General features: G+C 44.0%; 1 protein-coding gene across 16 annotated transcripts in view; it reads left to right on the top strand.

Annotated features, from left to right (window-relative positions):
• Positions 1-14,315, top strand: part of ATXN1 (ataxin 1) — a 415,717-nt gene that overhangs the window by 14,182 nt on the left and 387,220 nt on the right. The window contains exon 3 of one of the 16 annotated variants that reach the window (XR_008298752.1): positions 7,650-12,890. The exons of the other annotated variants lie outside the window; for them this stretch is intronic. The gene's annotated coding sequence lies outside the window, so the exon portion shown is untranslated. Of the gene's footprint in view, positions 1-7,649; positions 12,891-14,315 lie in introns of those variants that run through there. 16 annotated transcript variants of the gene reach the window in all.

Below are 14,315 nucleotides of genomic sequence, written 5' to 3'. Positions count from 1 at the left end.
GCTGTAATCATACGTGATGCATTTTTATTTACAGATTAGGAGGCTCTGACGCTGACATATGACTAACCGAGAAGCTCCTCCCTCCAGCACTAGTATGTCATCTGCTTCAGAGAACTAATTGCTTGGCAATTCCCCTTTGGTAATTCCCTCTTTATTTTCTGATGAGTTACTTAACAGTGATGGGCTTGTAGAGCAGAGCGTGGAGTTTAATGTGTGCTCCAGAAACTCCACTGTAGGCCTGGGGGATATGTTTTTTTGAATTCTGTTTAGCTTTGCTGAAGGAACACTGAAACCATTATATGGCCTGTTAATATTTCACTCACTACGAGGTTAGACGCCGAGCGGTGTGCAATTTTCCAAAAGAAATCAAAACCGGGCCCCTTTTCAAAATGTTGCCCCTGTGCGTTTGAAAATTATTAAAAAGGAACTTAATATTTACAGAATGCTTAATGCTCTTTCAAAAATGTGATTTGAAATGGAATGGCTTTCCAGTCTAAGGCAGGGTGCGTGTGGTACGGGGAAAGGCAGAAGGACCACTAGTTAGGGGACCGAGTTGCCGCTGTTTCCTGACCTGCCCCAAGGTGACTTGGGATGCTCAATCTACCTTGCTGGGCCTCAGTTTCCCCATCTGCAGTAAGCAGGGCGGTGAACAACCTGATGGCTCAGGTCCCTTCTCTAACGCTGGGCAGTTCCCCGCATAGATTTCATTGTAATTCTTCCTCTTGGCTCCCCTAAGACCTTTGCTCTGTCAAACATCATTTGCTGTTGTTTGACTTTGTTATAGGTTTCGGATTTAATTAGAATTTACATCTTTAGCGATTATCGCGTCATTATTTATAGAATGAGTCATACGTGGTGCCTACGACCATTTGTCACCCTATCTATGTTAGTTTCATACCTTGATACTTCCTCTGTTCCTTTTTACTGTTCTTGCTTCCCTGCTTCTGGAGTGGGGGCTGCGTTGTGAGCGGAAAGAAACTTTCAGCTGATTGTGGAATTGGTTTCTGCAGGCAGAGCGCAGAAAACTCCGCTCTCTCTGCAGTAATGTCAAGGGTCACAGTCTGCTCTTGATTTGCGAGTAGAACTCCTTTGGATGTCATTTGGTTTTTACCCGCACGTGCAGGCTTGTGTCTGAAGGTAATTCCTTTTCTGTTCTGCATCAGCTTTCCCAATCAGTGTGGGCCGCATTACCTTATCTTACTGGTTAATTTATAAGCAGTTCATAGGATACCTCTGGATTCGTTACAGTTTAACCAGTTTCTTTAGGCAGCGAGAACAAAGAGAAGAGGGGACACAGCAGAGCCTTGGGTAGTTTGGTTTGTTACCCAGGCAGAGAGGCAGGGAAGAAAGAGTTCTTAGGGTGGTTGCAAGCGAGGGCTTTGGAAAATGGGAGGTTGAGATTTGAGTTCGGGCTCTGGCTCCTTAGGTGTGGGGGCCAGGCCACATTGCTTAAATCTGTGATCCTCAGTGCCCTCATCTGTAAAATGGGCATGTAAGACGATGCCATCTATCTTACAGGATTGTTGGAAGGATCCAATGAGCATTTTCCCACATATATTTCATATGGTAGCATCTCAATGCATAATGAAAAGAAAGAAGAGGAAGGCATAGAATTTAATAACTGGGGGGGGGGAATGAAAGCAAAGGGAAGAGCTGTGTGTTTGGAGGTACTCGGGCTAGCAGGAGCCCCTCTGAGCCCCCTCGTGGTCAGGATTTGAAACCCACACAGGCCTTTAAAACTTGGGAAGGTCTGAGTACCCCAATTCGGGCAGATGTTCCCCACGGTTTGATCTGCTCCCCAGAGGAGGGTGTTTGCTCCTTCGTGATTATCGATAGAAATACTACGTTTTAAACATCCATTGCCTATATACGTTGGACCAGTAAAAGAAAACCAATAAAAGCAAAAGTTCCCTTTTATCCCACCAGTCCATAAATCATCCTCACCTCAATGTGTTGTTTTCTCGTTCTGGATTATATTTAACACAAAACTTTTCTCAGCTTTGCTTTTGTTTTCATGTAGCGTAAACATTCTCATTCGTAACCTACACTTTGCAGTGATCCCTGGCAAGGATCGTGTGCTGCTCTGTCGAATTGTTTTATCTTAATTGAAGTTCCATATTATGTGTGGACATTCGCGTTGTTTCTAGTTGTTTACTGTTATAAAGCAGCTGTGCACATCTTTGTACACATACGTAGTTACTTGGGATGCAGTCACATCAGAAGGTAAACTGCCTTCGTTGGGGGGAGAGGCTCTGAGTTGCTTTCTAGAAGGCCTGGACCAGTGTGCATTGTTACTAACGATACAGGAATGTGTCTTGCTCCAATTTCATTTTCTGTGGGACCTGCTCTTTTTTGGATACTTCAGCAGGCTTCTTGGTTTTGAACTTGGTATTCCTTCGGTCCCTCTCAGAGATAGCATGTTTCTTTACGCATTTCCATATATGTTAATTTACTAATTTTCTTTTACACAGTTAACCAGTGGAAGTCTTGGTGTTTTCTTTCTTTCTTTTTTTTACGTTTATTTATTTTTGAGACAGAGCATGAGTGGGGGAGGGGCACAGAGAGAGGGAGACACAGAATCCGAAACAGGCTCCAGGCTCCGAGCCGTCAGCCCAGGGCCCGATGCGGGGCTCGAACCCACGGACCGCGAGATCGTGACCTGAGCCGAAGTCGGACGCCCAACCGACTGAGCCACCCAGGCGCCCCAGTCTTGGTGTTTTCTAATCTGTGTATGAACTCATCATGTGTTGTAGATGCCGGTCCTTCCTCTGTGGCCGTCTTTGCAGTCTGCTTTTCTTTTCCCTCCATCGAATTACTTTTCTTTGTGTGGAAGTTCAAGTTTTTATATGACATCTCTCGTCTCTTCTGTGATCAAACCCAGGGCCCCCTGGAAGGGGAGCTCATGTCGTGCACTGCCCGGCCAGCGGCACTGCTGGGAACTGTGCTCCCTCCCTTGGGCCCGAGCTGTCAGTCGGGAGTTTTGGGCCTGGTGAAACGGAGCCATTATCAAAGATCCTGGGTTGGGGTTCTTCAAACCTTTTGCTCATTTAGCCGACAGGCCCCCATGCTGAGGAGGGGGCTCATTGGTCGGAGGGCTGATTTTCGTCCACCCTCCGGAGACTAGAGAGGCTCCCTGCTACCCTGCTTCCTTCCTGTTTCCACTCTTCCCCGGAGAGAGCGCTTGGGGCAGGTGGCTGCAAATGGTTTTCTGGGTATCGAGCTTTGGGAAGTCTGGTCTCAAGGTCTGAACTTGGGCTAGTGGCTCGGCGGGGATGTGATATGTGCCCTACGTGGCCTCTCTAGATGTCCTCTTGTGCTGGTCTAACCCATTTTCCTCTCTGGAGCCAAGATGCACGTTTCTCCCAACTAGAGGTCTGTTTCATCTGTTTTCCTTCTCTCCTCCCTGGTTGTTCATGGCGCTCGGGATGAGTCCAGAGCCTGTAGCCTGGCGCTGCAAGCTGGGGGACCTCGCTCGTCTCTGGCCCCCCGCATCTGCTGCCCCCATTCACTTCTTTTCCGTCCCACAGCATTGCTTGCCTAGAAGCACCTTTCTCTCCCAGCTTTTAGCCATGCTGCCCCCTTCCTTGACATCTGCCTGCTCACTCCTGTCTTTCTGGCTAAGTTCCCCTAATTCCTAAGTCTCAACCGAGTCTTTTCCCCAGGGAGCCCTGGGACTAGGTTATGTGCTGACAGTCTGGGCTCCCAGCACCCTGTTCTCCCAGCCCTGTCATAACACTTTGTCCTCCCCTTTCCCAGCTCGGTGACAGCAAGGACCACCCCCCCCCCCCCCCCCCCGCCAATTCTTGGCATTTGGGATCTCGCAGGCCTGCAATGAATATATAAGCATTTCCCCTATAATGTGGGTTTCTCGGATCCAAACTGGATGTGATTCCATCTATTAAGATACACCATGACTTATCCGTGGAACCAGCATGGAGTCTAGAGGACAAAGTTGTGGACAGAGTTTGCTGGAGTGGCTCTGTCCATCACAACAAGGGATGATAAAGGTGACAAAAACGTGTAAGAAGGCTGTGTGTGCTAAGCAGAAAGAAAGAATCAAGAAAGACCGGATGATGACTTTTCCAGAACAAAAATTATGTGGAATAGAAGGTTGGATTGGTTCAGTGTATCTAAATTTCATCGTACTACACAGGTCACCACACAAAACGCTATTATTATTGAAAATCAACGTAGGCAAAAATTGCTTTTTTTTTTAACGTTTAAAACTTTCTTTGTATTGAAAAAATTCCTATTGAATTTCGATGATGTAAGGATTCTTAGAAACACAGCTAGCGGGTGTTGAATGAATGAATGAATTTGAGATTCGCCTCCCTAACACCTGTTCTCTGGCCTTAAGTCCTCCTGTGACCCCAGTCTCCCAACTCAGGTGGAAGCTCCTGGGGAGGAGATGATTTTACCTGGAAGAGAGTGGTTCTGGAATCCTAAACAAGGTTGGTCAAATTGAGGTAGACCACCACACAGATTGGGGAACCCCGTACCCTCTGTGTAACCCACCCGTGATGGGGTTGGACAGCAGTCTGCCCATGGTATCTGTGCCCCTTTGAGTTGGCTGGCCAGATGGCCATCGCCTCGTCCCTCTTGCATACGAGCTCATCCAGAAGTTGCCTGCTGGTCGTGGGTGAGGCCACCCTTCCTGGGTAGAAGGTCATTTGTGGTCATTGATGTGCGGGACTGTATACTTCTGACAGAGGTCCTGACAGATGTGGACAAGGTATAGAAACTGAAGCATGGCTGCCTCATGTGATGGGGCGCCCCTACAAGGACGTGCTCCAAAGCCCTTTTTACCTTGCTTTGCTCTGGAAAGTTCCAAGGGGGTGCAGAAGAGACTCTGGATGAATTTTGTTTCGATTGCTTTTTTCTTTTCACAGCTCCTGTTCAGTTCGCCTCTGGGTCTTTCCTGGTCCCTGCAGCCCACTGTGACCCCAAGCTGCAGTTTTTGGTGGGGGGGTGGGGAGGAGGGGAGCGACAGCCTTTATAGAAGGAGCTGGGAAAACAATGTTTTGTTTTGCTGCATCTGGTGCCCTGACCTCTGACCTGCCACTTTTCATAAGATTAGCAGTTTTGTTTCTTTGTTTTTCCTTTTATAAGAGGTCATAGGCCCTTAAGACAAGTTTATTGTCTTATTGGTAGGAGAAAAGATGATCTGGTTATTGATTCAAAAATCTTCTTCCATAAAACCTGGCTTTCTTTTGAGTTTGAATGAAGTATAGAGACAGCATGGAAGGCCCAATCTTGCTGTTTTATTTTCACTTTGCTGTTCTAATGAAGCGTCTGTAACTCTTTGTATCTCTCGCTGCTCCTCAGAAGGAACAGGTTGTATTTTTTTCCCCCATTTCAGCGTCCTCCAAATGAACAGTTACTATGTAAAAAAAATCAATAGGGTGCCTGGGTGGCTCAGTTGGTTAAACGTCCGACTTGGGCTCAGGTCATAAACTCGTGGTTTGTGAGTTCGAGCCCAGCCTCGCGCTCTGTGCTGACAGCTCAGAGCCTGGAGCCTGCTTCGGATTCTGTGTCTCCAGTCTCTCTGCCCCCCCCCCCCCCCTTGCTTGTGCTCTGTCTTTCCCTCTCAAAAAATAAATAAATGTTAAAAAAATAAATAAGTAAAAATTTAAAAAAATTTAAAAATCAATAAAATCAATTGATTTTATTAGGGAGGGAGACTCATTTCTTTTTTGTCCCTCCCTTCAAGCTTCAGATCCATTTTTGTCATCCTGGAGATCAGAATAGGCCAATGGGGAGGAAGAAGCAATGTTAAAATGAAGGAGTCTTTGGAGTGCCTTGGGTGGCTCAGTCCGTTAAGTGTTGGACTTTGGCTCAGGTCATGATCTCACGGTTCGTGAGTTCGAGCCCTGCATCCGGCTCTGTGCTGACAGCTTGGAGCCTGGAGCCTGCTTCAGATTCTGTGTCTCCTTCTCTCTCTGCCCCTCCCCCTCTAGCACTCTGTGTCGCTCTCCCTCTCAAAAATAAACAAACATTAAAAAATTAAAAAAAAAAATGAAGGAGTCTTTATGAGGGCAACTTTGAAGCACAAGTCTCACCAGTAGTATAGGAGGCTTCTTCAAACAGAACGATGCAGCTCATTTCTTATTTAGGTCCTGGAGAGAGGGTTATTAATCTATGGAAATGAACAAACACTAGCTGTTTGCTATTCTGCTGTGCAGAGAACATTCGGTGACCTGACTAATCTCAGGGTTTCGGTCTCTAAACGGTGCACTTTTCACTCTTTGCCCTGAAGGCTCAGGAAACAATTTCCTTTTTTTAACTTTTCCATTTTAAACGTGCAGGGTGTTCAAAGACTTCACCGGGATGAAAAGTCCTGTGTTTTCCTGTTTCTCTTGTAGGACTAGTCAAAACTACCCTTTTGTCTTGGGGATGTTTTGCAGCCTGAGCCTCTGTTTTACTAAATACAGCCTTACAAAAAGCACAATCATGTGGACCACGCACCGTGGCTAGTGTGCCGTGGGGTCTGCTGCAGCTGGTAAATCACCTATCACGGAATTCGGGGGCGCCTCGGGTAAATCGTTTCACTGGACCGTCATAATGACTCCTTGAGTGGAGACGATCATCCTCAGTTTCCCGGGGAGGAAGCAGAAAGCGAGAGGTCAACCGAGGTGCTGGGTGCTGGTAGTCGGAGCCCATGTGGGCTGTGCCGTGACCCCGGCATCCGGACTTGGAGTTCAGCTCTGTTTACCGTCACCTTGCACAGCCAAGACACCCCAGGACTTATGCAGTTGTGTCCCTGAATTTGTAGTCTGAAAAGACATAACTTTGCTTACTGATGCGGCCCGATAGAGCAGTTTTGAGACGGCGGTGAGAAGTTAGAAGAGTCCGGGCCCTTGAATATATGCAGCCCTGATCCTAAGACGTTGTATCGTAAATTTAGATGTTAGATGTTTTTACAGTGCCTGAACCTAAACTTGATGGACAGAGAGTGCTGTTTCCTTTTGTAGCCACTGGACCTTTAAAGCTAAGCTTCTAGAGCTGTGTTTTCTTTAATGCACCATGTCGGCAAGGGTAGAAACGTCAGGAAGTCAAACCGATCTTGTATATGGAATCTTCAGTCCGATGCCATCTTCTCTGAGAATGGATGGAGGGCCTTTGCACTCAGATCACTTCTGTCCCCGAAGGTGCCTACTGTCTTTCTGCGGGACGTCACCGAGAGGGTAGGAGGAAGCTCACGCAGCCCCCTGTGATTCAGATTTGTACGTCCTGGGCTGAACAGAGCCAGCGCAGGACATTGAATTAGTTCCATGATGAGGATCTACTGTCCTACGACCTGTAGAGGTTAATCATGCAGTAAAAATCGTCATCCGTCTCTTGGTGCCAGGAGCATATAGAATCACTGTGATGAAGCCTTTTCCTTCTTTGCAGAAGTAATTTGGTGCCCGATGGCCGTGCTGTTGGTTTCAGAAATACCTCGAGTGTGATTCACTTGGAGACTGTACCGAAGCTAGATTTTGTATGCGGAATCCTCACGAGTGGTCTTGCAAACATGACAGAGGGCGTCTCTCTTTTAGGCATCCCCTCCTCAGTCTCTTTATAGCTTTTTCCTAGGAGTCAAGGTGATAGAGCCTGGCGGGGGAGTTTTGCTTGGTGTTGGAGTAGCTAAGAATGTTTCTCTCTAACAGGTCACAGAGAGTGCTGGTGGACATCTCTTCTTGCCCCAAGATCTTCGTTGGAAGTCCACGGGACTTGGTGTCTTGGCCGTTCAAAGTAGATATGAGCTCGCCAGGAGGCATAATGCGTCACCATTTTATTCTGGGCCACCCTAAAGGATGACACCCAGCTTCAGAGACCTCCTCTCGGACATCATCCCTGAGCACCAGTGTTTTAGCTCTCTCCCATTGTCTGAAATCTGTTTCCCACCGATTCTGAGCTGGCTCAGGCTTAGTCATTAAATGGCTAGGACAGTGTTGGATATCTTCCCCCATCAGCTTGCAGCTATATACCTTCTGTCACCCCAGACCGCCTCTTGAGCTCGTGTTGCGTCTTTACACAGATATGCTCAAAAACAGGCACCGATCCATTCTTTCTAGCTTGGCGTTAACCCCCAGGCGTAGTCCTGGGGTTACCTGGAGTGGAGGCAATGGAGGATAAATTCATCTTGAACGGACGTGTCCGTGCTAGCCTCTAGTCTGTCTCCCTAGCTTTTAAATACTCGAGCGATTGGTTTTGCGTACAAACGTGTAGGTTGTTGGATTGGAATGATTTTCTCCCTGGATTTCTAGTTTTTACATAAGCAGATATAAAGAGACGGTCTGTCGTTGACTTAAGTAGCCCATTTTAAAAAGTTATATACACTTAAGCATGGTACAGAATAAAAATGTAGGTTTAAAAAATTTTTTGTTAAATGGTAATGCAGCCCAAAGGTGGCTAGGAATGTATTTTGCCATGAGAGAGTCAAAACTGAAAACTTGCAACAAAGACAAAAGTAGAATAGAAACAGTGCGAACAGAATCTGACCAATATATGCCCCTTGTTCGAGTTCAGCCCGTGGAATGTTATGTAGGACAAAAGGAATGGAAGAGATATTTCAGTAACATTTTGTTCTCTGTCAAGAACCTTCTGAAATATAAATCTGCTGTGTATTGGAGAATGGAAAAGCAATTGATTCAAGTTGAATAGCTTTCATTTAACTAGAATATCCCACAGAAAGCTGTTCTTGTTCTGACAGCCATATTTTTGCTTTTCTTGACTTAAAGAAAATTGAATTCGTGTTTACATATTTTATAGGGTTGTTTTATGGACAAAGACACAGGTCAAATCCCATCTCAACACAGTGGCTATTGTTGCAGCAAATAGAAATATTTCTAAGTGAGATAAAACATTTCTATGCCATGGCCCGTGGCCCATAGTAATAAATACCAGGTTGATATTATGCAACCATTTGCAACTATAAATAATTCACTCATACATGTGCTTTTTTTTTAAATTTTTAAAAATGTTTTTATTTATTTTTGAGACAGAGAGAGACAGACCATGAGCAGGGGAGGGGCAGAGAGAGAGGGAGACACAGAATCTGAAGCAGGCTCCAGGCTCTGAGCTGTCAGCATAGAGCCCGACGCAGGGCTTGAACCCATGAACTGTAAGATCATGACCTGAGCTGAAGTCAGACGTTCAACTGACTGAGCCACCCAGGCGCCCCAGATGTGCTTTTTTTTAAAAAAAAAAAATTGTTTTTTAACTTCTAGTCTCCTGCCAACACATATATGCATACATATACTCTTACCTATTTGCATAGTAGAGAAGGAGGAATAGGAATATATATTAACAGGAATTAACTTTATTTTGGACTTTCTAGAACAGACCACCCTCTTTTTTGTTTCTCCTCGTGATGGCTCCCTGAATTGCTTCCAACAGTGAAATTGTGAAATTTCCTAATTGGTCACAACTATGGATGTGTCCTTCTGGGGTCTCGCTCTGTCATTCAACCCCGCTGAAAGCTGGTAGCTGGTGTTAGTGATTTAGGAAGCTGAACTTCAGAATTAGGACTTCCCTCCCCCACAAAGGATGTTCTTTTTTTTTTTTTTTTAATTCCCCATTTCTAGACCTTCTTAAGGAGAAATTAGGTGCTTGTTGTTCTGTTTTGTTTTGTTTCAATTCCCAGACCATTCTGGCATTGATCCTGCACTCATTATAAATGTAATTTTTTAGTTGTTTTTTTAATGTTTATTTATTTTTGAGAGAGAGAGAGAGACAGGGTGCAAGCTGGGGGGGAGGGGCAGAGAGAGAGGGAGACACAGAACCAGAAGCAGGTTCCAGGCTCTGAGCCGTCAGCACAGAGCCCTATGTGGGGCTCGAACTCACGGACTGTGAGATCATGACCTGAGCCGAAGTCGGACACTTAACCCACTGAGCCATCCAGGCACCCCTGTAAATGTAATTTTCAGCAATAACTGTTAACTCTTGAAGTACTTTGGCTCTCTGTGGCCTATGGTTCAGTGGCATATGATGTTTTCCCAAGTGCATCGAAGACTTAAATACAGAATGCCTTAAAATTTTAGGGGTATTGATCAAAAGAAAGCTTCTCTAGGTATAAAAGTTTGTTAGGTCTTAATTCTCTTCTACCTTCAAGATTCTTAACTGGATGCCTTATGTTGTGTTTCCTTTCTGTGTTTGTACTAGTTTGCTACTTGGGTTTTTTATTTTCTATTTGGAAACAGTTTTTGTTTTTTTTTTTTTAAATACACGGTTCTTAAAAATACAAAACACTTCTAATCTGCTCATTCTTACCTCAGCTATCTTTTCTGTCTTATGGCTGGACCATTGCTTCTCTTTCTACTTCTCTTCTGGGATTTTTATCTTGCTCAGCACTTCTAGTGTGCGATTCTGAATTCTATGGTTAGAGTTTCCTGACCACCTCCTCCTTGTATCTGAGTCCATTTCCTGTGCTTAAAGCTTTGGCATTTCATTCACCGTCCTCGTAGTCAAAACTGAAACTTTCAGCGCTAATAAGATGAGTCTTTGCAACACTACTAATTTCTTCCTTTCTATTTCTCACTCCGTTGTTACTTCTCTAAGATGAGAATATATTTGTCATCAGGAACTTCATTTTGGTGTCCCTTCCTAAATATCTCCTGGTTTGTTTTTTTTATTTTTTTTGTTTTTCTGTTTTACTGTTACCCTCTGTAGTTTCGAACCGCGGCACGCATCAACAGGTCTTTGACAAATTAGTTGTCCCTGTGCATAGTTTACAGTATTCCACTAGCTGTTTAAAAATAATTAAGCTTCTCTCCGTGTTCTTTGCTGTGGGTCAGGAATCGACTTCCTTTGCCATCCAACACAGGAGTTAATCACAAACGGGTCCTCTGAACCAAATAATTAAAAATAGAGCAAAGTTTCTGAACCAGGCAGTTGGCAGAAAAGTCTGTATTTCCATCTGTGTACAGTTAGGAAAATATTTCATGATGTTCAAATAGTGTCAGCTTTGCTCTCTTGTGTGCGAGAGTGTATGTGTGTGACTGCATGTAATTCATTGCTCTGAAGGTTTGGCTGGTTAGCTCATCATATATATATATATATATATATATATATATGTGAGTATATATATAGGTGTGTGTGTGTGTGTGTATATATATATATATATATATATATATATATATATATATATATATATATATGTCACTGGCAAGAAACAGGCAAGCAAATGCAGGTGTCTTGTGTATACTTTTTTTTTTTTTTTTTTTTTTTTTTTTAAGTTGTAGGTTTCTGTGAAGGAGGAATGGTCTGGCTTTTCTTTTTAATGAAAGTTTTTCTCTTAGCACGTGACTCAGAAAATTAGAGAGCGTTACGTTTTGACTTTGAAGTCTTTTTGCCTTCTGATTCTTGTCTTTTGACTTCCTACTTACAAACAACCTCTGCTAATGACTTTTAGGAGCTGTTCTTAGATATGCACGCGAATCTGTTTCAGTGTGGAATGTGACAGACAGGAGTTCCTGCTCTCCGGAAGGGGATTTAGGCCTGGGAGTATACATCACCCTCATAAACACTTTATGACATAGGGACAGACATGTGAGTGATTGATTTTGAGAGAAATCTAACTCTTCAACTTGGATTTTCCTTTGTTCTTACCAGGAATCCGTATCTCATTAAACATGTTGAGTTTTGGCCAGTTCTGCAGCTATGATATGCCTTTAAAAATAGAGTTTTTGTTTATAAGGTTTTAATTGCTGTGTAATATAAAGACTATTTCCCTCTGGTATTTTTCTATTGTAACTATCTCTTTTTATTCCTGGAAAACTCTTATGTTTAGGTTGATTTTTTTTTTCTCCCAGGAGAGCCACTGTATTAAATAACAACTAATGCTTAAAAAATACACCAATGGGAGATTCGGAATTATTAACAGGAAAAAAAAGGAAATGTCTTAATTTCATTCCTTTGGCTCTGAAACATACATATTTCTCAGTCACCAATTTCGTTATGCTTCTAGAAACTCAGAGCCTTGGCATATTCTTAATACTATGATAATAAATGAAGCAGTGAGATTGAGAGCTGTGGTTTGATCATGCTCGCATTAATTGAAATGAAGGAAGGTCTTCCATAAACTTCATTAGTAAAGTAGCAGTGAGGGGAGCCTGGGTGGCTCAGTCGGTTAAGCGTCTGACTTTGGCTCAGGTCACGATCTCACGGTTTGTGAGTTCGAGCCCCATGTCGGGCTGTCAGCCCCATGTCTGTGCTGACAGCCGGGAGCCTGGAGCCTGCTTTGGATTCTGTGTCTCCCTCTCACTGTCCCTCTCCTGCTCACTCTCTCTCTCTCTCTAAAAAATAAATAAACATTTAAAAAAATTTAAGTAGCAGTGAATTCTTGAGTTTAGCTGTAAACATCCACCAAAGTTGGTAATCGTTTGATCATTTAGACACTTTGTCATTCATGATGTTGGAGGGACCATATGCATCTTTCAGTCTAGCCTCGTCATCTTACCATCAACTTAATCTTGTTCATTTCTTGTAAACCTGCTGTGTGCGAGGCACTGTTTTAAGAAGGAACAGTTAAATTGTAGCCTGTGGCTTCAAACAAATTAATTTGTGATTTCCTTTCAGTATTACTTGGAGGGGGGGGTTAACTTGGGGGAGACAGCTTTCAAAGAGATTTAAATGGATCTTGCTAATTGTTATTCTTTGTCACTGTAAGATATTAGGATTTAACTTCTTTTGTGAACTCCGGATACACATAAAAGTGAATGATAGATGTCTTTAAACTTGAAAGTTAATGTTGGGGCGCCTTGGTGGCTCAGTTAGTTGAGCTTCCAACTTTTGATTTCGGCTCAGATCGTGATCTCGCGGTTTGTGGGATCGAGCCCCACGTTGAGCTCTGCGCTGATGGCACGGAGCCTGCTTAGGATTCTGTTTCTCTGTCTCTCTCTCCCCCCCCCCCCATGTCTCCAAATAAATAAACACTTAAAAATGTAAAAAAAAAAACAACTTTCAAGTTAATGTTGGGTTGGTCTTCTCTTATACGACTTGGCTAACACTACTGATGCATTTGACTCCTCTGAAGCCATACCTGGATACTCAGGTTGCTCCCACTTTCCTTGTGGGTCGGCTAAATCTGTTTTCTTCATTCATTTGGGCATCTTCTACACGGACATAAGGAATTCGAGTGAAACTGCATTTGATTGTTGATACCAGTATATTATTGATGAACAGATGAATGATTTACTCAGTAAATCATCCAGTGAACAGAACTGCGTTTACCAGATTCGTGATTGAAAACACACGAAACAGTGTATGCACTCGATGGAGATCACTGAGCAGAGAACCGATTCTTTTATGGATAATCGTGGCTGGCTGGCAGGCACGCTGAGGATTTAGGCTGTATTAGTCACTGTGCTAATCAGTTAATCCTCACGGTGAACCTAGGGGGGTAGTTATTATCTCCACTTTATACGTAAGGTAACGGGGTTAGTAGCTTGCCCAAGGTCAGAGAACTAGTAAGTGGGAGGACTGGGATTCAACTCATACTGTCTTAACTTCAGCCTCTGTGCTGTTGACTAATTCTACTTTACTGCCTACCACCCATGTTGTTGTGGGACTTACAAAATCGTGTTTGTAAGCCTTGAGTATATACAGAAGCATCCTCACGAAACAGGTAAAGTATTGAAAACGTAAGGATTCAGTGAGCACTCAAGTAACTCTCTACCTGAGTTTAAAAATTACCGTGAATTTGGGCACTTGGGTGTCTCAGTTAAGTGTCAGACTCTTGGTTTCAGCTCAGGTCATGATCCAGTGGTTTGTGAGTTGGAGCCCTGTATCAGGCTCTGTGCTGACAGCACGGAGCCTGCTTGGGATTCTCTCTCTCTCTCTCTCTCTGCTCCTTCTCTGCTCGTGTGTTTGCTCTCTCTCTCTCTCTCTCTCTCAAAACTGCATAAATAAACTTAAGAAAAATTTACCATGAATTTGATGACCTCCATATGGATCCCTCCCCTAACCCGTCACCTCCCCACCCCCGCCTCAGAAAATTTTCCCTAAAGAGAAGCAATGTTTTAAAATATTTCTAACAAAAGCGCACCAGAAAATGCAACCATGCCAGATGATTATTCTTCCTTCCTTGTTCTTGTCTCTCTTCTTTGCTCTGCCATTCCTCTTACTTCTTCCCCCTTTTCTTGCCTTGCTGTCTTGGAGCATAAAGAGGAACCAAGCCAGACCTGCAGAAGAAGGTTCGGGAGGGTGTTCTCTGCTGGGCTTCCAGGCAGAGGTGTCATGGCTGGTGTTGGAGATTCTCGCAGAGATGATCATCTCTTTGTCGTGCTCGAGTGACACACATCTGCCTCCAAGCAAGATGTGCTTCGGAGGGC

The sequence above is a fragment of the Acinonyx jubatus genome, chromosome B2, assembly GCF_027475565.1.
Source record: "Acinonyx jubatus isolate Ajub_Pintada_27869175 chromosome B2, VMU_Ajub_asm_v1.0, whole genome shotgun sequence".
In the NCBI taxonomy this organism is placed as follows: domain Eukaryota; kingdom Metazoa; phylum Chordata; class Mammalia; order Carnivora; family Felidae; genus Acinonyx; species Acinonyx jubatus.
The sequence above is the reverse complement of the archived record's forward strand: the minus strand, read 5'-3'. Positions and strand labels throughout refer to the sequence as shown.